General features: G+C 37.0%; 1 protein-coding gene and 1 pseudogene across 1 annotated transcript in view; both read left to right on the top strand.

Moving 5' to 3' along the window:
- KCNH7 (potassium voltage-gated channel subfamily H member 7) overlaps positions 1-21,893 on the top strand; it is a 491,077-nt gene that overhangs the window by 205,263 nt on the left and 263,921 nt on the right. The gene's annotated exons all lie outside the window — the stretch shown is intronic.
- LOC134362971 (large ribosomal subunit protein eL42-like) lies at positions 13,162-13,482 on the top strand (annotated as a pseudogene).

Below are 21,893 nucleotides of genomic sequence, written 5' to 3'. Positions count from 1 at the left end.
CTGGACCTCATGGACTTACAACCGAAGGCTGACATTAAGATGTCATCCAGGCTGGGCTCTCATCTGGAGGCTTTGGGAAGAATTTTCCTCCAAGCTCATTCAGTTGTTGGCAGAATCCAGTCCCTGGTGGTTGTAGGTCTGAGCTCCCTCTTTCTTCAGTGGCTGTCATCTGTGGAGTGCTCTCTGCTCCTAGAAATTGCTCATAATCCTTCACTCATGGTTCCCTCCATCTTCAAGCCAGCAAGTCCTTCTTATACCTTGAATCTCTCTGCTTGCCCCTTCTGCCACCAACTGGAGGAAGCGTTCTGCTTTTAAGGGCTCATGTCATTAGACCAAGCCTACTGAATAAACTTGTCACTGTCAACTCTGCCATATAACATAGTACAATCACAGGAGTGATATCCCATCACATTCCAGGTTTGAGAGACAAGAGGAGACATCTTTGGGAGGGGGCATTCTATTGACCTGGCTGGGGATAAATGAAAGCCAAATAAAACAGTAAAGGAATAGGAATAGAGGAGTAAAAGAGAACAACATAGGTTACTTGTTGGGGCTGTGTGAAATGTATTACATACCAGGTAAATTCATCCTTCTTTGTGATAATGTGATGGATCATATAGATGTATAAGAAGCAGATGCAATAATGTGGAATTTTAGTACAAACTTTTCTCTCTCTGACATGGACATCCCCATTTCCCATCTATAAGGATAAACATGAGTAAGTATATTGGCAAATATGGAGAGCTTATTGGAACTCTCTTATTTTAATGGCTTAAACCCCCTAACACAGCATGTTTTGCTGTAAGCACTGAACTGACAAAATTAGTCCTTGTCTACTTTGACCACACTGATTGCATGTCTTTTTTATTAAGCCTCTAGAGGTTTCATGGTGTTTGGAAACCACTTATTCATACCTTCCTAAAATTAGATGGGCAAATAATTGTCATTAACTTATCAACCATGGTAAAAGTAATGTTTTGGGTGGATTAAGAGATGTGTAACTCAAAAAGTTCAAATTCTCTTACTGAGCATCAAAGTAAAAACTTTCCCAGGAATACATACAATCTCTGAGTGCAATCAGAAAGTCTCAGTATGACCTCATTTGGGAGAGAGAGCAGAGAGCCGGATGCTACCCATGCTCAATACATAAAGAAAAATTGTGAATTGACTTAACTTCTTTTGTAAGAGAAGTCACTTCATAGGAGTAGGTAAGAACTATACATGGCTTCTAGCCTTAGAAAATCTAGATATAGTTTTGCAAGATTTCACAAACCTGAAAAGAGCAAGGTCCTCTTTATGTTTAATAGCTATAGAGTTCAACACATACTAAATTTGCAAATAACGTCAGCTACAGAGCGTTGTACCTCTATTCTATGGTGAATATTTTTCTTAAAAACTACATATTAAAGAAATGCTTCAATCAAGCAGAAGCAAAACAAAGTATGCCATGGGAAATTTTTTAAATATAAATCTTCTCAAGCACACATTGGTTTTGCTAAAACAAATCAGAGAAGTTTTACTAATTGCATAGGGCCACAGATTAAACGTAAGTAAACAAAATACTAATGATTTGGGGGAAATAAAAAATATGTATGTATACACACACATACACACATCGACTAAGTTATATTTGTAGAATCACTATTTTATAGGATCAAATAACTGGTGAATAGACATGCTCTATATTTAGCATTATTTGAGATTTAATAAGGCAATGAATTGAGAGTAGTTTTCATGTGCTATAAAGTTGTTTAAGGTTTTGAGGCAAGATGAATTAAAATAATTAAAGAAAAAATAAGAGCTCTGAGAAAAGCAATTAATGTCATTTTGTTTGAAAAAGCAAAAATGTACTGGTTCCTTCCTCTTAGGTATATGACACATTAGTATAAAAAAGGAGCTTATTCTAAATTGTGACTGCTAAACTATAACTGATTATTAAAATTAATGGTTATTGTTTTCTATTAAAAGGATATCAATAGATAAAATTTTATATTTGTTCTTTGGGTGAACCCTAATATTGGTCTGATTTCAAAACATTGAAGGGCTTTTTTGGTTATATTCAGGACAGGATGGCTTAACTGATTATTTTGGTCAGAAGGAATTCTAGATATGTTGCGAAAGAAACCAAAAGAACTTTTAGCTGATAAAAATGAATGGATTGAATGTATAAAGCTACAAGGTATTGCTGTGGAATTATTAGTCAATGTTAACTATTTTATTTACATGGACAACTCTACAGATAAAAAATAATTTAATGTGCTAAAAGGACACACCACCACCAATTTCCTATCATTCAAATAACTTCTTACTTGCTAATTTCCTTTCAGAGCAAAAGGCTGTTTGTTGATACTGAGCAAGTCACTGTAAATAGCACAGATGCTGTGCAATCATTGTCTCAAGCCTATTTTTCCTGAAAAGGGCTTTCCTGAACCCTTGACAGATGATGGGGTAGAGAGACAAGCAGACAAGAAAGGAACATACAGTAGAATAACAGAACTATGGTGACCCCATGCCATGAACTGAGGAACCACACAATCTGCCCACTGAAGAACTAGCTAGAACTTTCAATTATAATGTCCCTCTAATCCTAAGAATCAGAGTCCCTATTTTTAAAAGTCCAGACAAATTTTACCTTGAAGTATATCAATCTGTTTCATTAAGCATTTATCTATGAGTAATTAAATCCACTTCACTGTTTTCCATAATGGAAACATTCCAGCTATAAAATTTTACATATAATTTCCCTGATTTTTACACCTTAATTTACTGTATAATTAGGGTGAAACAACATATTCTGAGAGATTTTTTGCAAATAGGTACTGATAAATTGCTTGGCATGGTGTCTAAAACAAAATTAATAGTCTGAATGATCATTAATTAAGGATGCTCTACTCTAGCCTGCTGCTCTGATTGATACAACAAGTTTGGAAGGTGAGATGGCTTAGCATTATTTGATAAAAATCACCATAAAAACACTGGGAGGGCAGTTCTTAGAGTCATTAAAATATTTCCAAGGAAGAAATTACATTAAGTCAGTGTTTTCTCTCAGTAATAGCCTGTGTTGTATTCAGTTTCAAGTTTTAATTGCATAAATATTTCTATTTTCTCTCCATTTCACTCCACAAAGTATTTTTTAAAATACCCAAGCCATATGCATTCTTTTATCTTACACCTTCCCAAATGCCCATAATTTGGCCAGTATGCTTTGCCTTGTTAAACTGTTTCAGCATAACATAAACACATTAAAATCTCTGCTACATTACTCAAAGCTTTACTGGTTATTTAATGATTTCTCCAACCTCCTGGTATCTATCTACTTTCCATTCTACAAGAATAGCAAGAATACAGCTGCATGCTGATGTTTCTGCTGCCAGATATTCTCTTCTCCTAGGAGTCACCACAATGTGACACAAATGAAAGAAGCACTATGACAGCAGAAGTGATCCTGCATGAATCATTCAAATATTGACAACAGTACATCCCTTCCAGAGCTCACAATGTATACTATGCCTTTTCATAAGAAAGTATTGTAAATAGCTAAATTGAGAATCTTTCAGTTAACCAAGTAACTCAGAAATATGTGCCATATGCCTACTGCACATAAGACATTGTAATGGGGTCATGATGGATACACAGACAAGATTCAGACATAAGAATTAACCTTAAGGGCTCTATGATAGATTTCTTAAGCTAAAAATAAAAGCAAGTGCAAAAAGAAAAATAAATAGGTTATAAAATAAATGACATCCAATAATGCAAAAGGTACAGTGTTCTAGCTCAGAGCCTTACAAATAGGGGATAATCAATACATATTTTTTGAGTGTTTTCAGAGTCCAGACAGAAGCCATCACTGTGAAGTATTCAGAAAGCCTGCCCAGAATTACTGTGGCAAGGACAGATAAGGCTTACAACAGTTAAACCAAGGTAAGGTACAGAGTACAGTCCCATACTCTATACCATCCCATACTCTATCCCTACCTATTAGAATTCATTAAGCTGAGGACTTTTCAGTTTCACATCATTGTCCTTCTTCTTAATGAGCTAATAAAAGAAATGATCATTTGAACTTCATTGAAACTGAAATGGTGTTTAAAAATAGAGAATACAGAAATCACGCATACACTTACAGCCATCTGATCTTTGACAAAGGCACCAAGAACACACACTGGGGAAGAGACTGCCTCTTCAATAAACAGTGCTGGGAAAATTGAACATTCATATGTAGAAGAATGAAATTAAACATGTACCTCTCGCCATATACCAAAATCAACTCAAAATGGAAGAAAGAATTAAATATACATCCTGAAACAATAAAACTCCTAAAAGAAAACATTGAGGAAACACCTCAGGAAGTAGGACTGGACATAGGCTTTATGAATATGACCCCAAAAGCACAGGCAACCAAAGGAAAAATAAACAAATGAGATTATATCAAACTAAAAATCTTCTGCACAGCAAAAGAAACAATTAACAGAGCAAAAAGACATCCAACAGAGGGGGTGAAAATATTTGTAAAATATGCATCTGACAAAGGATTAATATCCAGAATATACAAGGAACTCAAACAACTTTACAGCAAAAAAAAAAAAAAAAAAAAAATGGGCAAAGGAGCTGAATGGCCAACAGACACATGAAAAAATGCTCAACATTACTCAGCCTTCAGGAAATGCAAATCAGAACCATTTTGAGATTTCATTTCACTCCATTTAGGCTGGCTAATATTCAAAAGACTGAGAATAATAAGTGCTGACAAGGATGAGGAGAAAAGGGAACCCTCTTAAACCACTGGTGGGATTGCAAAATGGTGCAGCCATTAGGGAACATGGTATGGAGGTTCCTCAAACAATTACAGTTAGATCTGCCATATTACCCGGCTATTCCACTACTGGCTATATATCCAAACAAATGGAAATCATCATGTTGAAGGAATACCTGTACCTCCGTGTTTATTGCAGCACTATTTACAATAACCAAGAATTGGGATCAGTCTAAATGCCCATCATCAGATGAGAGGATAAAGAAAATGTGGTATATCTACACAATGGAATACTACTCTGCTGTAAAAAAGAATGAAATATTACCATTCACAGCAACATGGATGAACTTAGGAAAAATTATGTTAAGTGAAATAAGCCAGGCACAGAAGGAAAATACTGCATGTTCTCTTTTATATGTGGGAGGTAATAAAAATAAATAAATATACAAACAAATAAACGGGGGGAAAAATAATAATGCCTTGAACCTGTCAAGATAAGTGAACAGATAGGATGTTAATGGGTGTGGGAGGGGGAAGAGGGAGTGGGAAAAGGAAGGAATTGGTAAAGGGCCACGGAAATCAACTACATTATATATTGAGAAGTTAATAAATAAATAAATATATTTAAAAAATAATAAATATATAAAAAGAAGACAAACATATATATATAATATAAAAAGTACTTAAGGTTTTCTTTTCTTTTTTTTTTTTTTTTGTATCATAATTTTTTTTTTAGTAATTGAGTTTCATTCACATACATGAAAATACACAATTTTAAGTGTATATTGTCAGTGAATTTTCACAAATGTATAATCCTTTGTAACTGCCACCCCAGTCAAGATACAGAATATTTCCATCAACCCAGTAAGTTCTGTACTGCCCCTCTCCAGTCAATCCCTCCCTACTGCTGTAAACATTCAGATTTTTATCAACATAGCTTAATTTTGCCACTTCTGGAAAGTCATATAGAAAGACTGTGTCTGATTTTGGGAATGGATTTTTTTCACTTAACATGTTTTTAAAGAGAACCCAACTGATAAACTCAGTAGCATGGGTAAGTATTCATAGTAAGTGTATTGGACATAGAATTCATATTCAAAAAATATAAAGAACTCCTGAAAGTCAACATTAAAAAGGCAAACAAACTAATTTAAAAATGGGCAACAAACTTAGATGCTTCACAAACAAAGATATACAATAGCCATATTTATATTCATCTATGCTATTGTGTGTATTGGTAGTATGTTCTTTTTTTTTTTTTTTTTTTTTTTTTAACCTTTTTAAAATTTTTTTTTTTTTAATTTTATTTTGTCGATATACATTGTAGCTGATTATTGCTTCCCATCACCAAAACCTCCCTCCCTTCTCCCTCCCCCCCTCCCCCCCGACAATGTCCTTTCTGTTTGCTTGTTGTATCAACTTCAAATAATTGTGGTTGTTATATCTTCTTCCCCCCCCCGGTTTGTGTGTGTGTGTGTATGTGTGTGTGTGAATTTATATATTAATTTTTAGCTCCCTCCAATAAGTGAGAACATGTGGTATTTCTCTTTCTGTGCCTGACTTGTTTCACTTAATATAATTCTCTCAAGGTCCATCCATGTTGTTGCAAATGGCAGTATTTCATTCGTTTTTATAGCTGAGTAGTATTCCATTGTGTAGATGTACCACATTTTCCGTATCCACTCATCTGATGATGGGCATTTGGGCTGGTTCCAACTCTTGGCTATTGGAAAGAGTGCTGCGATGAACATTGGGGAACAGGTATACCTTCGACTTGATGATTTCCATTCCTCTGGGTATATTCCCAACAGTGGGATGGCTGGGTCGTATGGTAGATCTATTTGCAATTGTTTAAGGAACCTCCATACCATTTTCCATAGAGGCTGCACCATTTTGCAGTCCCACCAACAATGTATGAGAGTTCCTTTTTCTCCGCAGCCTCGCCAGCATTTATCGTTCACAGTCTTTTGGATTTTAGCCATCCTAACTGGGGTTAGATGGTATCTCAATGTGGTTTTGATTTGCATTTCCCGGATGCTGAGTGATGTTGAGCATTTTTTCATATGTCTGTTGGCCATTTGGATATCTTCCTTAGAGAAATGCCTACTTAGCTCTTTTGCCCATTTTTTAATTGGGTTGCTTGTTTTCTTCTTGTAAAGTTGTTTGAGTTCCTTATATATTCTGGATATTAATCCTTTGTCAGATGTATATTTTGCAAATATTTTCTCCCACTCTGTTGGTTGTCTTTTAACTCTTTTAATTGTTTCTTTTGCTGTGCAGAAGCTTTTTAGTTTGATATAATCCCATTTGTTTATTTTTCCTTTGGTTGCCCGTGCTTTTGGGGTCGTATTCATGAAGTCTGTGCCCAGTCCTATTTCCTGAAGTGTTTCTCCTATGTTTTCTTTAAGAAGTTTTATTGTCTCAGGGTGTATATTTAAATCCTTAATCCATTTTGAGTTGATTTTAGTATACGGTGAGAGGTATGGATCTAGTTTCATTCTCCTGCATATCGATATCCAGTTATCCCAGCACCACTTGCTGAAGAGGCAGTCCCTTCGCCACTGAATAGGCTTGGTGCCTTTGTCAAAGATCAGATGGCAGTAAGTGTGTGGGTTGATTTCTGGATTCTCTATTCTATTCCATTGGTCAGTGTGTCTGTTTTTATGCCAGTACCATACTGTTTTGGTTATTATAGCTTTGTAGTATAGCTTAAAGTCAGGTAGTGTTATGCCTCCAGCTTTATTTTTTTTGCTGAGCATTGCTTTGGCTATTCGTGGTCTTTTATTGTTCCATATAAATGTCTGAATAGTTTTTTCCATTTCTGAGAAAAATGTCTTTGGAATTTTGATGGGGATTGCATTGAATTTGTATATCACTTTGGGTAGTATGGACATTTTCACTATGTTGATTCTTCCAATCCAAGAGCATGGAATATCTTTCCATCTTCTTGTATCCTCTCTAATTTCTCTCAGCAGTGGTTTGTAGTTCTCATTATAGAGATTTTTCACATCCTTGGTTAACTCAATTCCTAAGTATTTTATTTTTTTGGTGGCTATTGTAAATGGGCAGGCTTTCTTGATTTCTCCTTCTGCATGTTCACTATTGGAGAAAAGAAATGCTACTGATTTTTGTGTGTTGATTTTGTATCCTGCTACTGTGCTGAAATCATTTATCAATTCCAACAGTTTTTTTGTAGAGGTTTTAGGCTGTCCGATATATAGGATCATGTCATCTGCAAACAGGGACAGTTTGACTTCATCTTTTCCAATCTGGATGCCCTTTATTTCCTTCTCTTCTCTGATTGCTCTGGCTAGTACTTCCAACACTATGTTGAATAGAAGTGGTGAGAGTGGGCATCCTTGTCTAGTGCCTGTTCTTAAAGGAAAAGCTTTCAGCTTTTCCCCATTCAGGATGATATTGGCAGTGGGTTTGGCATATATGGCTTTAATTATGTTGAGATACTTTCCCTCTATACCTAACTTATAGAGGGTCTTTGTCATGAATGAGTGCTGAACTTTATCAAATGCTTTTTCAGCATCTATAGAGATGATCATATGGTCCTTGTGTTTGAGTTTATTAATATGGTGTATCACATTTATTGATTTGCGTATGTTGAACCAACCTTGCATCCCTGGGATGAATCCCACTTGATCGTGATGAATAATTTTTCGTATGTGTTGCTGTATTCTGTTTGCTAGTATTTTAGTGAGGATTTTTGCATCTATATTCATCAAGGATATCAGCCTGTAGTTTTCTTTTTTGGTTATATCTTTACCTGGTTTTGGTATCAGGATGATGTTTGCTTCATAGAATGAGTTTGGGAGATTTGCGTCCGTTTCAATCTTTTGGAATAGTTTGTAAAGAATCGGTGTCAATTCCTCTTTGAATGTTTGGTAAAATTCTGCTGTGAATCCATCTGGTCCTGGGCTTTTCTTTGTTGGGAGCCTTCTGATAACAGCTTCAATCTCCTTTATTGTTATTGGTCTGTTCAAATTTTCTACGTCTTCACGGTTCAGTTTTGGGAGCTTGTGTGTGTCCAGAAATTTATCCATTTCCTCCAGATTTTCAAATTTGTTGGCGTATAGTTGTTTATAGTAGTCTCGAATGATTCCTTGTATTTCAGATGAATCAGTTGTAATATCGCCTTTTTCATTTCTAATTTTTGTTATTTGAGTCTTCTCTCTTCTTTTTTTTGTTAGCCATGCTAATGGTTTGTCAATTTTATTTATCTTTTCAAAAAACCAACTTTTTGATTCATTGATCTTTTGAATTCTTTTTTGGTTTTCAATTTCATTCAGTTCTGCTCTGATCTTAATGATTTCTTTCCGTCTGCTAACTTTAGGATTGGATTGTTCTTGTTTTTCTAGTTCTTTAAGGTGAAGTGTTAGGTTGTTCACTTGCCATCTTTCCATTCTTCTGAAGTGAGCATTTAATGCAATAAATTTTCCCCTCAATACTGCTTTTGCAGTATCCCACAGGTTTTGGTATGATGTATCATTGTTTTCATTAGTTTCAATAAACTTTTTGATTTCCTGCTTGATTTCTTCTTGGACCCATATGTCATTAAGTAGAATGCTGTTTAATTTCCATGTGTTTGTATAGTTTCCAGAGTTTTGTTTGTTATTAATTTCTAGTTTTAATCCATTGTGGTCTGAGAAGATACATGGGATAATTCCAATTTTTTTGAATTTATTGAGACTTGATTTGTGACCTAATATGTGATCTATCCTGGAGAATGATCCATGTGCTGATGAGAAGAATGAATATTCTGAGGTTGTTGGGTGGAATGTTCTGTAGATATCTGCCAATTCCAATTGGTCTAGAGTCTTGTTTAGATCTTGTGTTTCTCTACTGATTCTTTGCCTAGATGATCTGTCTAATATTGACAGTGGAGTGTTCAGGTCCCCTGCTATTATGGTATTAGTGTCTATTACCTTCTTTAGGTCTAATAGAGTTTGTTTTATAAATCTGGCTGCTCCAACATTGGGTGCGTACATATTTATGATTGTTATGTCTTCTTGATGGATCAGTCCTTTTATCATTAAGTAGTGTCCCTCATTGTCTCTTTTTATGGTTTTTAGTTTAAAGTCTATTTTGTCAGATATAAGAATAGCCACTCCAGCTCGTTTTTCTTTTCTGTTTGCATGGTAAATCTTTTTCCATCCTTTCACTCTTAGTCTGTGTGAATCTTTATGGGTGAGGTGGGTCTCTTGTAGGCAGCATATAGTTGGGTCCTGCTTTTTGATCCAGTCAGCCAGTCTGTGTCTTTTAATTGGGGAATTTAAGCCTTTAACATTAAGAGTTGTTATTGAAAGGTGTTGATTTATTCCTAGCATTTTATTGGTTGTTTGGTTGTCTTAGGTGTCTTTTGTTCCTTGCTTTCTGATTTACTGTTTGGTTTCTTTGTTTGTTGGTTCCTTAGGTTGTAGATAGTGTTTTTGTTAGCTTGTTTTCTCTTCATGAATGCCATTTTTATTGTACTAGCGGGTTTAGATTTTTCTTAGGTTTTTATGGCAGTGGTAGTTATTTTTCAGGAACCAAACCCAGTACTCCCTTGAGGATTTCTTGTAAGGGTGGTCTTGTGGTAGTGAACTCCCGCAGTTTTTGTTTGTCTGAGAAATATACTATTTGCCCCTCATTTCGGAAGGATAGCCTTGCAGGGTAGAGTATTCTTGGCTGGCAATCTTTGTCTTTTAGTATTTTGAAAATATCATCCCATTCCTTTCTAGCTTTTAGGGTTTGTGATGAAAAGTCTGATGTTAACCTGATTGGGGCTCCCTTATAGGTGATTTGACGCTTCTCTCTTGCAGTTTTTAAGATTCTCTCTTTGTCTCTGAGTTTTGCCAATTTGACTATGACATGTCTTGGAGAAGGCCTTTTTCGGTTGAATACATTTGGAGATCGTTGAGCTTCCTGGATCTGAAGATCTGTGATTTTTCCTATACCTGGGAAGTTTTCTGCCACTATTTTGTTGAATATGTTTTCAATGGAATCTCCATTTTCCTCCCCTTCTGGAATACCCAGGACTCGGATATTTGAGCGCTTGAGGTTGTCTGATATCTCTCTCAGATTTTCTTCCATGTCCTTGATTCTTTTTTCTTTCTTTTTGTCTGCTTGTGTTATTTCAAACAGCCCATCTTCAAGTTCAGAGGTTCTCTCTTCAACTTCGACAAGCCTGCTGGTTAAACTCTCCGTTGTGTTTTTTATTTCGCTGAATAACTTCTTCAGTTCAGCAAGTTCTGCTACATTTTTTTTCAGGACATTGATTTCCTTGTATATTTCCTCTTTCAGATCCTGTATACTTTTCCTCATTTCATCATGATGTCTAGCTGAGTTTTCTTGTATCTCATTCAGTTTCCTTAGAATTATCCCTCGAAATTCCTTGTCAGTTATTTCAAGGGCTTCTTGTTCTATAGGATCTAGAGTATGAGATTTATTAACTTTTGGTGGTGTACTTTCTTGATTTTTTGTATTTCTGGTGTCTTTTTTTTGGTGTTTATTCATTGTGGCAGGGGGTTTCACAGTCCACCGGTTTGAGACTAATGACTAACTAGGATGTTGCTGTGGTTGCCAATTTGGTATGGCTCCCGCCGTGACTGCTCAGTTGGCCTCTAGTGTCTTGTGTGTGTGGTTGCCTCGGGTCTTGGGCTTCTCCGGGGATCCACCTTTCTGGTCAGCTTGTACTCTGCTGGGCTGGTGGATCACGCACCACAGGGTGTGTGATCTCTGTTGAGCTTTCACTTTCTGTACAGGACTTCTCCCCGTTCCGTGTGCTCTGGCCCAGGCTGTTAGATCGTGCAGTGGCGACCCCACCGGGTGTGTGGTTTCTGTCGAGTCTCCACCTCCCTGGCCGCACGTCTCCCCCCTCTGTGCACAATGTGCTGGGCTGGGGTGTGTCTTCTGCACCCCTCGTCTATCAGCTGGGCCTTCAAGACCCTGCTCAGCACCGCCTCGCCCAGGAAGTCTACCAGGTTTCTGCTAGGCACAGACGACCGGTCTCTCTGGGTGCCTTTGTAGCACTGTGTAGATCTTTCTCGGGTCTTGTTCACCTTTGTATCCCCCCAGTATAAACCGAGTCTAGTGCCCGCCTGCAGCCTGCTCTCCGGCAGGTTCTAGCGGACCTGGGAACTCTCCTACCACACTATTCCCAACCAGAAATTCGTTAGGCTTTTTTCCAAACTGGTGGTCGCAGAGATGGTATCTGCCTCCCAGTAACAGGAAGTTTACCGGGCCGGAGTCCAGGGTGTGGTGGAGTGACGGTCGGCCCGCCCGTATTTCCTAGCCCTCCCAACACTGGTCGGGACGCCCCACACCCCCAGCCCTGCCAGAGAACCGCGGAGGGAGTGGGAGAGGAGGCCGGCCCGCAGGGTCCGGAAAGCCCCGCGCCAGGCCAAGCAAATGGGCTCAGTGATGGCCGATCAGGGCGGAGCTGCCCGCACCTGGGAAAATGGAGGCAGCACTGGGGCAGTGAGTGGCCTGGTGGTGCAGGCGGGAGCCGGGTGGGCAGGGATCACTCACAGAGCTGTGCCAGGGATCACTCACAGTGCTGTGCCAGGTCGGGCGCTCGCTCTGTCTCTGGTTTGTTGCCTTCCGTGTTCTCGGCGCTGCCGCCTCGGGCTGTTCAGTCGCGGCGCCGCTCGGGCGCTCCCAGGAATCTTCTTTAATGCCGGCCTGAAACCTCGAATCCTGAATAGGGCAGCTGGCCGCCTTCAGTGCGGCCCCAGCCTCCGGGATCCTGGCTGCATCCACAGCAGCCCTGGCGCCGTGTTCCCTGTTTCAAGACTCGCTTTTGCAGCTAAGAATCAGTTCTTTTCCTGCTCCACACTTCAAAGCTGTTGCCGGTAAATGAGGCAGCCTCTCCTGCCGGGGGCAAAGTGGCGTTGAGCCCCCACGACCGGCCAGCAGCAGCAGTCCTCCCTTAAGAGATGGCCAGAGGAAGGTCCACAAGTTTCCCGGCTGCCTGAGGCCCAGTGGCCACCTTTTCCACCTCAGCTACTCCGCGCCAGCCGCCGCAGCCGCCGCCATCTTGAAAACCTACTTAAGGTTTTCTAATTATTAAACTTATCTAAATGCCCCAGGTGCTCTGATATTTTTTCTACATCTTATTTTTTCGTGTGCTTTTTTATTCTGAGCTAATTGTAATAAATACAGTTGAAAGAAATAGTACATAGAAATTCCATGCACCCTTTATCTAGTTTCTTCAAATGGTAACATCTTACAAAACTATACTACAAGATAGCAGCCATGATATTATCACTGATGTAGTCAGGATACAAAACATTTGCATCACAACTAGGTTGGCCTTGTAACCAGTGCCGCAACATCCCTGACTTCTAATCTGTTCTCCACATCTATAATTTTGTCACTTCAAGAATGTTATGTAGGCCCATACTGCTCCTGCAAACATGATGAATGTTCCTAAAACTCGCTGAACTTTTTGTTAGAAATGTGGCAAGCACCAACCCCACAAAGTGACACGGTACATTAAGGGCAAGGATTCTCCATATGCCAAGAGAAAGCAGCATTATGATAGGAAGCAGAGTGGCTATGGTTGGCAGACTAAGCCAATTTTCTGGAAAAAGGCTAAAACTACGAAGAAGATTGTGCTGAGGCTTGAGTGCATTTAGCCTAACTTCAGATCTAAGAGAATTCTGGCTATTAAGAGATGCGAGCATTTTAAACTGGGAGTAGATAAGAAGAGACAGGGCCAAGAGATCCAGTTCTAAGCTTCATCATTTGTTTTATTGTGAAGACAATAAAATCTTGAAGTTATGCTCGCTTCATCTGGTTACAGTTGGTCTTTTGGGAGGGAATAAATTAGAGCCATCAGTAAAATTTCCTTTGTGGGGACATTTATGCTTTAAAAAATAGTGTTATATAAATGGAATGATACAGTATGTAACCTTTTGGTATTGGCTTTTTTCAGGCAGCACAATTACCTGGATATTTATCAGGTTTTGCCTGTATCAATAGCCCATTTTATTGCTGAGTAGTGTTTCATTTTATGGATGTACCACAGTATGTTTAACCATTCATTTCTTGAAGTATATCTCTGTTATTTCTGGGTTTGGGCTATTATTAGTAAAGCCCCTGCACACATTCTTATACAGGTCTTATGGGAATAGAGGTCCCAGGAATGCAATTGCTGGGTCATATGGTAGTTATGTGTTCTGTTTTTTAAGAAACTATCACACTGTTTTCCAGAGTGGCTGTATCATTTTACATTCCTACTAGAAATGTCTCAGTGATTTAGTTTTATTAAATCCTCACCAGCATTTTATTTTGACAATATTTTTTATTTTAGCCATTTTTATATATGTATAGTGATATTTCAAAGTGGTTTTAATTTCCCTAATTGCTAATGAGATCAACATATTTTCATATGTTTATTTGACATCTCTATGTCCTCTTCAATGAAACAACTCTTCATGCCTTTCATCTATATTAATTGAATTGCTTGATTATTTACTGGTGAGGTTAGGGAGTTGTTTACACATTCTAGATATTAGTCTTTTGTCAGATACACTATTTGAAAATATTTTCTTCCATGCTGCATCTTGTCTTTTTTAATCTTCATAACATAATTGTTCACAGAACAAACAATTTTGATTTTGATGAAGTCCAAATTGCCAACTTTTCCTTATGTGTGTCATGCTTTTGGTATTGAGCCTGAAACTATTTGCCTATTCCAGATGCTTAATATTTTCTCCCATATTTTTTCTAAAAGTTTTGTAGATTTAAGTTTTATATTTAAGCCTGTGATACGATAGAATTAATTATTGTATAGGTATGAGATTTGGGTCCAGTTTCATTTTTTTGCCTATGGATGAGATGTCCAATTGCTCCAGATCCATTTGTTGAAAATAGTATCTTTCCTCCACTGAATTGCTTTCATACATTTGTAAAAAAAAAACAAAAACAAACAAACAAAATCAGTTGGATATATTTGTTTGGGTCTATTTCTGGGTTCTCTATTCTGTTCCATTGGTTTTTGCATCTGTGCTTCCACTGATACCAGACAGTCTTGATTACTGTAGCTAAACAGTAAGTCTTGAAATTGTGTAGGCTGATTCTTTCCACTTTATTATTCTCTTTAAAAATTGGTTTAGTTATACTACCTTTTTTGCCTTTCTACATAAATTTTCAAATAATCTTGTCTATCTGAGAAGTCATCAAAAAGTTCATGGAAAGATTCATATTATCTTTCAATTCCATTTTTCCATGAACCTTTTGAAGTACCCTCGTATCTACATAAAAATATCTTGCTGGGATCTTGATAAGAATTGTGTTAAACGTGTATACCAATTTGGGGAGAACTGAAATCTTTACTGTTGAGCCTTCCAATCCATGAACACAGTATGTCTCCCCATTTATTTAAATATTTGATTTCTTTCATGAGCATTGTGTAGTTTCCAGCATACAAGTTATATACAGATGCTCCTTGACTTATAATGGGGTTACATCCCAATAAACTCATCAGAATTTGAAAATATTATAAGTCCAAAATACATTTAATACACCTAAACTGCTGAATATCATAGCTTAGCCTAGTCTAACTCATGTGCTCAGAACGTTTATATTAGCCTAAAGTCAGGCAAAATCTTCTAACACAAAGCCTATTCTATAATAAAGTGTTGAATATCTCATGTAATTTATTGAATACTGTACTGAAAACAAAAACGAAATGATTACATAGGTCCTCAAAGTATGGTTTCTATTGAGCGAATATCATTTATGCACCATTATAAAGTTGTAAAATCCTAAGTCAAACCATCATTGAGTCAAGGACAGTTTGTATATGTTTGTTAGATTTACACCTAACTATTTCCTTTTGGGGAGTGATTGGAAATGGCATTGCATTTTTAATTTTGGTTTATTGTTAATATATAGAAATATAATTTTTTATATATATTTATCTTACATCCTATAACCTTACTGAATTCACTTATTATTTCAAGAGTTTTTTGGCAGGGTCCTTAGGATTTTTATGTAGTCAATCATGCCATCTACAAATAGGAACAGTTTTATTTCATCCTTTTTAATATGGATGCTTTTATTTCCTTTTCTTGCCATATAACACTAGCTAGAATTTTTAGCATGGTGTGGAGTAACAGTTGTAAGAGTACACATCTTTGCCTTAGGGGAGAAGTATTCAGTTGTTCAGTCTCTCTGATATTTAAATCTTAGCATTATAGTTAACTATTATGTCAGTTTTTCATGCCTTTTTTTTCTATGACAGGTCAAGTAAAGGTTGTACTGAAAGACCTTGTAATGCAGTGCTTACACGGATGGGCTTTGGGATTAGTGAGTGTTGCTTTGCCCCCCACAGATTTGTCACCCCACTTCCCCTGGGTGACGGAGACGCAAAGGATTACTCAAAGCCCATCTCTTCTGAGCAGTGAGAGGCCCTGAAGTGGTTAATCTCCCCCTGGAACCCTCAAGAGAGAGGGATCCCTTCCTTGGGAAAATTAACACCGAATTGGGGTTCTCTTCCTGCATTTATTTTCCAGACCAGGAAGTTACAGGAAGAGAACAAAGGTGGGGTTATAGTTTAACAATATAGGCTGGTAAGTTTCAGTGAAACAAGCCATATGACATTCCAGTAGACAATTAAGTGATCTTATCAACACAAGCTTGATCTTAGCAAACATTCCTTCATATAGCAATTTTCAGTATCTTTACATAACAATCAGTAACTAGTCTGTCTTTGAGCCAGCAACCTGCTGTGCCACAATTCTTATCTTGTAACAGAGACTTATAGCCTGAGGAAAATTTCCTGTCCTTGCAAGGTCAATATTTGAAACTGCAAGGCTTTGGAAAAACCAGGCCCTGTGAAGTACATATGCTTTATAGTATATTCCACAAGTGAGAACTAGCTGTGATTACTCACTTTATTCCTCCTCAGCAGTATTACCTTGGGCAAGTTTCTTAATCTCTCTGAGCCTTAGTTTCTTCATCTGCAAAATGGTACAATGCATCTATTCTTTCATTCAATAAATTTAATTTTAATATTTTTAAAGATTTGATAATAAAATTCCCTACCTATCTCACAGAGCTGTGAGAATTGAACAAGATAATGCTAGCAAAATTCTTAGCACATGATAAGAATTTAAATTTTAGCTATTACCACAGTTACTGTTAGCCTAAATGTTGTCAAATGAAAGAGAATGTGTGTAGATAAGTTGTTCTTACATCCTGCAAAAATGTATTAAGATAAGTTGTTCTCAGTGGGGGCAAGAAGAATGATCCTGCCTCAATCTAAGAAACATTTGACAATTTCTGGAGATACTTTAGGTTGCCACAACTGATGGTGCAGGGAGGTGTGCTATTGGTATATAGTAGGTAGAGACCAAGGATGCTGCTAAACATCCTCAAATGCACAGGACAGCCTTCCCCATAACAAAGGATCATTAATAACACCCACATGTTAATAGTGCCAAGACTGAGAGAATGTGATTTCAATGGATAGTTGTCTGTGTGAATATGTTAAAAATAGCTTGCATTTTACCAGTAAATTCCCATCTCCCTTTTAAATCTTGGCCTAAAGCTATCTTCTCCAGAACCCCTTCTTTGATTGGCCTTCCATAATTCAGAACTACCCTTAGTTTGGTACTTTTTCAGTTGATTATTAACTCATTCTCGTAGATCTGAATTGGGTCCCAGCCAGAGAGTAAACTTTTATACACAGGAATTACATATTCTTTGGAAATAATTCTATTTTTCTAGTACGTGTTGCTGCTAGTCATAAAATACATTTAATAACTCTTCTTCTGACTTTTCTTTTCTTGTCTTAAATGCTGGTTACTCTTAAAATTTATACTTTTTTCAATGCCTATTTCATTAACCCCTCAGAATTAATGATGTGACACCTTGTCTGTCAACAAGGTTCAGCAACAGTGCTAGAAAATTGATCTTCTGCTTTCAAAATGCAGAAACCTATTTTGCTATAAGCTCAAGACATTAATATTTTCGATTAGAAGTACCCGAAGCAACAATGCATATAAAATGACCTAATTTTGATACTCAAATCAACATTTGAAAGATGGGCATAAAATCAGTACAGAAAATTGAACTGATGATTGAGTATAAATCCTTTCCCAGGGATATCAATCTAAAGCAGAATCTAAATTTATGTACCTCCAGTGACTGTTGTGGCCTCCTGAGAGGTTTGTCACTAACTACAAGCACTTTAATAGCATAACCCTTGGTCTATGAAGGTAAAGATAGCAATGTTCAGGAGCTATCTCCAGATCATATTGAAAATATCACCTCAATATCAAAAATAAACTAAATAACCAGCCAAGAACTTTATCCTCAAGTATCATACTTTCAGCTAGGGTGTTTTTCTCTTTGAATGATAAAATTTGGGGGTTACATCATTATTTCAAAAATTCTCCTCCACAGGTCTGCCATTGAATCTGAATTCCCTCCATCATAGTAATCCATTTGAGTTAAAAATACTGTGTTTATAACATGGGGCTATCAAAAGATAATATAAATATGAGCACTAAGAGAGGTAACACACTAGAATTTTTCATCGACTCATGTAAACTAGTATACTAATGTCTGGGTCTGAAGAGGACAATAGATCACGACAATCTCTTCCCTGCCTACCAAGGTCAGATGGAGATTAATACATTAGCTTTCCTTTTTCTTTTTTTTTTTAAATATAAATTGTGTACAACATGATATTTTGATATATGTATACACTGTGGAATTGCTAAATCAAACTAATTCGCATATTTATTGCTGCACATACCTTATTTTTGTGATGAGAACACTTAAAATCTACTCTCAACATTTTCAAGTGTACAATATACTGTTATTAACTATAATCAAAAGAATAACCGTATACAGCATGATGTGCAATAGGTCTCTTGAATTTATTCCTCCTATCTCACTGAAATTTTATGTCTTTTGACTGACCATATCAGCTGACAGCATATCAGCTTTCAAAGTAGTCAAATGGATTAGAGAACAAGGTTTAGATATTTGGCCACTTACAGCTATCTGATATGTTTCTTCCACTAATGCAAGATTATTCAAGGGATAGTCTGCAGGAAAATCGCCATCTCTCTCCACAGGCCCTGCTCAATGACACGAGAGGATCGAAGTCACATAAGGAATGATTAAGTGGTATAGAGAGAACGTAGAAATATGGGAAATCTCTGCATGGAAACAATAGGATGGAATCTCCCTAACCATTAACACAGTTGATGACACTATCAACTTTTAGAGACAAGAATAGGAAGTACAAGGGGGGTGCATTACGGCATAGGCAAAGTCATGGGAGATTGTGAGGATTAATGAAGAAACATCCAATTTTGAGTCTTATTGGTTGAGTCCCTAATGAATTTTCTAAAAATGGACACTTTCTGTTTGACTCTGTAGTTAAGAAGAATGGAGATGGGGGGAGGTGGACAGCCAGTTGGCCCTAGATTAGATAGAGAAACAGATTGAGGAAAGTGAGGTTTGAGAGTGAAACTGTGAATGACAAAGGCAAGCTTTGTTATTCAGTATGTATCAGGCCGGCCAAATACCAGTGAGAGACTTGGAGGAAACTAGAATGAGTAGCTTTGTTTCTTTTCTTCAAGAAATGTATAGACTAGTACAATGAGATTATTTACTTCAACACACATCAGTGGAATATAATGCTTCTATTTGTGTAAAAAAAATACTTAAAAAGAAACTGACTATGGACAGTTTATTAAAAAATGCACTCGTAATGTGACATGTAATATATGATAACTATGTCATGTCATTGAATTTTCATGTTCAGTCTTTTGTCTGGAGTTAAAATGCTGAAGTCTTAAATTATCCAGGCCTGAAAACAAAAGAGAAAATTTTTATCTAGACAGTGAAAAATAAGACAACATGAGAAACCAGCCAAGGCTGATTTTGCATGTATTAGGAAACACAATGACAGTCCAACAATTAGCAGGAAGCAGTAATCAACATGACATTGACACTCTGGTTGACAGCACTTGGCAACAGCTGCAATGACTGTCCTACAGATAGACAGGATGGTCCAGATAAAAGCTGGAAAGCAGTCAGTGACAAATTGTATTTTAGAAGATGATGGATACTTTAGATATACTTACTAACTTCTTATCTATTATCTTCAGTTGAGATTCTGATTTACTCCTCATTTGATAGTGTTAAATTTAGGCTACCTTCATGAAATAATGCCACCCCATAAAATTTTCCTGTTGCCAAATTTTTTAAAAAAATGTGCTAAATATTACTGAACATCAATTTGGAAAGGAGATATTTTATGCATGAATTCTGAAATACTCAAAACCAAAGTTGATGCAAAAGGGAAGTTCCAAATAAATGGACATGGTTCTGGAAAGAGAAATTGAGTTTTATTGTACTATGTGAAGTGAGAAACAGAATTATTCTTAGTAACTGCAGGCAAAGAGAGAGGACACAGAGGGGGCATATTTAATAGCCTTTCTAGCAGCAAGATGTTCCAGACACTCTTCTGGTCTGTAGATGAAAACTCATAAGGAAGTTAAGCTTTCTTGTGTGAGAAAACAACAGGATTTTCCAGCAGCTTCTCCTAACTGAGAAATTTCAAATGCTTAATGGTAAAGAACTGGACTGTTGTGCTGATAATTTTGTTCAGAGGTCATTTTGTGGAAGATAAAATGGCAAGAATTCTAGGTCAAAACTTCCTCTTTTTTATTAGGTAACAAAGACAAAGAAGATATGAATAGATCACTCTAGACACAGTTATTACCCAAAAAGAATTAGCCGAAATTGTGATTCAGATATGTGCTGCCAAGGCAGCAGTTTTGGGCCTGTGTGTGTGGGTGTAAAATCAGCAATGAGATTTGCAAGACTTTAAAGCCAAAAATCAGGACTAAACTCATGGATTCTTGGGTCAGTAGACAATTAAGAGCACCCCAGATCAATATGGAATAAGCAATAATTATACAATCTGGAAAAGGCAACAAATATACAGGGAAAGACACCAGAAAGAGGAACAATATTTGGGGGATATATTTTATTATTATTATTCCCAAGAATGGCAATTTAATCACATTTGTCTGCTACTGGATTTTGAAAAACTTAAGAAAAGGAATTGTCTTACCTATCCATGTATCCAAATGCCTCACTCATATCCTGGCATACATTAAATATTTGCTGAGGAAATGAAATTATAAAGCAACTGCAGAATATGTCATCTGGGTCGGATGTGCTAAATCAGTGCTCTTTAATAGAAATTTCTGTAATGATGGAAATTTTCTGCACAGTCCAATATGGTAGGTGCTAGCTATTAAGCACTTGAACTATGGCTGGTACAACTAAGGAACTGCATTATGAATTTTAGTTAATTTAAGTGTAAAATTAAGTAGCCACATGTTGGACAGTATGGTGCAATATTTTACAAAGGAGTACAGGGAAAAGAAGGTGTTGGTTTTCTAATCACCTATTTTAATACTATTTGACTATCATCTATCTCCCCTCCTGACTTATCATCTTTCATCAATTAAGAATCCAAAGGAAAAAAAAAATAGTATTACATTTCATGCTAATCAAAAGCGACCATTCTTCACCATATTGACTTTCAATGACTTTCCTTGTTGACTTATCCATGTCATAATCACTGTCTCTGTGTCTTACATGTAGCCAAGCATAATGGAAGAATACTAAGACACAGACCTGTTGGAATCCTGGGTCTGTCCTGTGCTTGCAGTGTAATTGTGGGTATGTTCTTTAAGCTCCCTAATTCTCAGTTCCCTCATCAGTGAAATGGGGATTATAATGTCTACCTGATAGCTTGGTAGAAGGATTAGTGACATTATTCTTAGTTCATATTTCAATGCCTGATACATAAAGATAATAAATGGCAGCTGTTACTACTGTGGTTATTGTTAAAGGTAAGATAACGTGCTAGGCACTTTGAAGATATTGAAAGATGTAGTAGATACCAATAATTTTTCTGTCCATTGTCAATATGTCATCCTCACTCCTGATATAAATATTTCAGGCCCTTCTACCAAATCCTGCATACTTTTGGGGTCTCTGTCTTACCTATATAGGGTAAGAGATCCCTGCCTTACTGATAATATGTATACTCCTACCACAGAATCTAGTACTTAATAGTGCTTTAATATGATTGTTGAATTTG

Source organism: Cynocephalus volans, chromosome 1, assembly GCF_027409185.1.
Source record: "Cynocephalus volans isolate mCynVol1 chromosome 1, mCynVol1.pri, whole genome shotgun sequence".
Classification (NCBI taxonomy): Eukaryota; Metazoa; Chordata; class Mammalia; order Dermoptera; family Cynocephalidae; genus Cynocephalus; species Cynocephalus volans.
The sequence above is the reverse complement of the archived record's forward strand: the minus strand, read 5'-3'. Positions and strand labels throughout refer to the sequence as shown.